At 41.1% G+C, this 2,691-nt stretch overlaps 1 non-coding gene across 1 annotated transcript; it reads left to right on the top strand.

The window, feature by feature from the left end:
• Positions 1 to 1,890: 1,890 nt before the first annotated feature.
• On the top strand, positions 1,891 to 1,998 carry LOC112787216 (small nucleolar RNA R71). Its single transcript, XR_003194640.1, has one exon. It is a non-coding gene; the product is annotated as a small nucleolar RNA R71 (small nucleolar RNA).
• The last annotated feature ends 693 nt before the right edge of the window (positions 1,999 to 2,691 follow it).

The raw sequence follows: 2,691 nt of genomic DNA, 5'->3' as shown, positions 1-2,691 counted from the left end.
GGCAGATGCTCCTCCAGGGTGTGATTTTTCTTCTGCTGTTTTTGATTCCGTTTTCAATTTTTATATTTATTTTGTGACTCCACATGATCATGAACCTAATAAAACATGAAAAACAAAAACAAAATTAGATAGATAAACATTGGGTTGCCTCCCAACAAGCGCTTCTTTAATATCAATAGCTTGACAGTGGGCTCTCATGGAGCCTTACAGATGTTCAGAGCATTGTTGAAACTCCCCAACACCAAACTTAGAGTTTGGATATGGGATTTCAACACCAAACTTAGAGTTTGGTTGTGGCTTCCCAACACCAAACTTAGAGTTTGACTGTGGGGGCTTGGGTTGACTCTGCTTTGAGAGAAGCTTTTCATGCTTCCTCTCCATGGTTGCAGAGGGAGATCCTTGAGTTTTAAACACAAGGGAGTCCTCATTCCATTGAAGGACTATTTCACCTCTGTCAACATCAATCACAGCTCTTGCTGTGGCCAGGAAAGGTCTTCCTAGGATGATGGATTCATCCTCTTCCTTTCCAGTATCCAGGACTACGAAATCAGCAGGGATGTAAAGGCCTTCAACCTTTACTAACACGTCCTCTACTTGTCCATATGCCTATTTTCTTGAATTGTCTGCCATCTCTAATGAGATTTTAGCAGCTTACACCCCATAGATTCCCAGTTTCTCTATTACAGAGAGGGGCATGAGGTTTATTCCTGAACCAAGGTCACACAGAGCCTTAAAGATCATGGTGCCTATGGTACAAGGTATTATGAACTTCCCAGGATCCTGTCTCTTCTGAGGCAATGTCAGTTGATCCAGATCACTTAGTTCATTGATGAACAAGGGAGCTTCAACTTCCCAAGTATCAATGCCAAATAATTTGGCATTTAGCTTCATGATTGCACCAAGAAACTTGGCAGTTTGCTCTTCAGTAACATCCTCATTCTCTTCAGAAGAGGAATACTCATCAGAGCTCATGAAGGGCATAAGAAGGTTCAATGGAATCTCTATGGTCTCTAGATGAGTCTCAGATTCCTTTGGTTCCTCAGAGGGAAGCTCCTTATTGATCACTGGACGTCCCAGGAGGTCTTCCTCCTTGGGATTTGCGTCTTCCTCTCCCTCTTTGGGTTCGGCCATGGTGCTTATGTCAATGGCCTTGCACTCTCCTTTTGGATTCTCTTCTGTATTGCTTGGGAGAGTACTTGGAGGGATTTCAGTGATCCTTTTACTCAGCTGGCCCACTTGTGCTACCAAATTTCTAATGGAAGACCTGGTTTCATACATGAAACTCACAGTGGCCTTAGATAGATCAGAGACTAGATTTGCTAAATTAGAAGCATTTTGTTCAGAGTTCTCTGTCTGTTGCTGAGTGGATGATAGAAAAGGTTTATTATTGTTAAACCTGTTTCTTCCACCATTATTAAAGCCTTGTTGAGACTTTTGATCCTTCCATGAGAAATTGGGGTGATTTCTCCATGATGAGTTATAGGTGTTTCCATAAGGTTCACCTAAGTAATTTACCTCTGCTATTGCAGGGTTCTCAGGATCATAAGCTTCTTCTGCATAAGAAGCCTCTTGAGTACTGTTGGATGCAGCTTGCATTCCATGCAGACTCTTAGAGATCATATTGACTTGCTGAGTCAATATTTTATTCTGAGCCAATATGGCATTCAGAGTATCAACTTCAAGAACTCCCTTCTTCATAGGCATCCCATTACTCACAGGATTCCTTTCAGAAGTGTACATGAACTGGTTATTAGCAACCATGTCAATGAGTTCTTGAGCTTCTGCAGGCGTTTTCTTTAGGTGAATGGATCCACCTGCAGAAGTGTCCAGTGACATTTTTGATAGCTCAGATAAACCATCATAGAATATATCCAGGATGGTCCATTCTGAAAGCATGTCAGAAGGACACTTTTTGGTCAATTGTTTGTATCTTTCCCAAGCTTCATAGAGGGATTCACCTTCTTTCTGTCTGAAGGTTTGAACATCAGCTCTAAGCTTGCTCAGCTTTTGAAGAGGAAAGTACTTGGTTAAGAAAGTCGTGACCAGCTTATCCCAAGAGTTCAGGCTGTTTTTGGGTTGAGAATCCAATCAAAATCTAGCTCTGTCTCTTACAGCAAAAGGGAAAAGCATGAGCCTGTAGACTTCAGGATCTACTCCATTAGTCTTAACAGTATCACATATCTGCAAGAATTCAGTTAAGAACTGAAAAGGATCTTCAGATGGAAGTCCATGAAACTTGCAGTTCTGCTGCATCAGAGAAACTAATTGAGGTTTCAGCTCAAAGTTGTTTGCTCCAATGGCAGGAATGGAGATGCTTCTTCCATGTAAATTGGAATTAGGTGCAGTAAAGTCACCAAGCATCTTCCTTACATTATTATTATTTTCGGCTGCCATCTCCTCTTCCTGTTCGAAAATTTCTGAAAGGTTATCTCTGGATTGTTGTATTTTAGCTTCTCTTAGTTTCCTTTTCAGAGTCCTTTCAGGTTCTGGATCTGCTTCCACAAGAATGTTCTTATCCTTGCTCCTGCTCATATGACAAAGAAGAGGGCACAGAAAAATAATAATAATAATAGAGATCCTTTATACCACAGTATAGGGATCCCTGTGTGAGTGGAAGAAAAGAGGGAGATAAAGAATGTAATATAATGGAAGAAACACAACTGTGAGGAGGGTAAAGATGTGAGATGAGAT

Source organism: Arachis hypogaea, chromosome 20 (assembly GCF_003086295.3).
Source record: "Arachis hypogaea cultivar Tifrunner chromosome 20, arahy.Tifrunner.gnm2.J5K5, whole genome shotgun sequence".
Taxonomy (NCBI): domain Eukaryota; kingdom Viridiplantae; phylum Streptophyta; class Magnoliopsida; order Fabales; family Fabaceae; genus Arachis; species Arachis hypogaea.
Note: the sequence above shows the minus strand (reverse complement) of the source record. Positions and strands in the feature narration are given on the sequence as shown.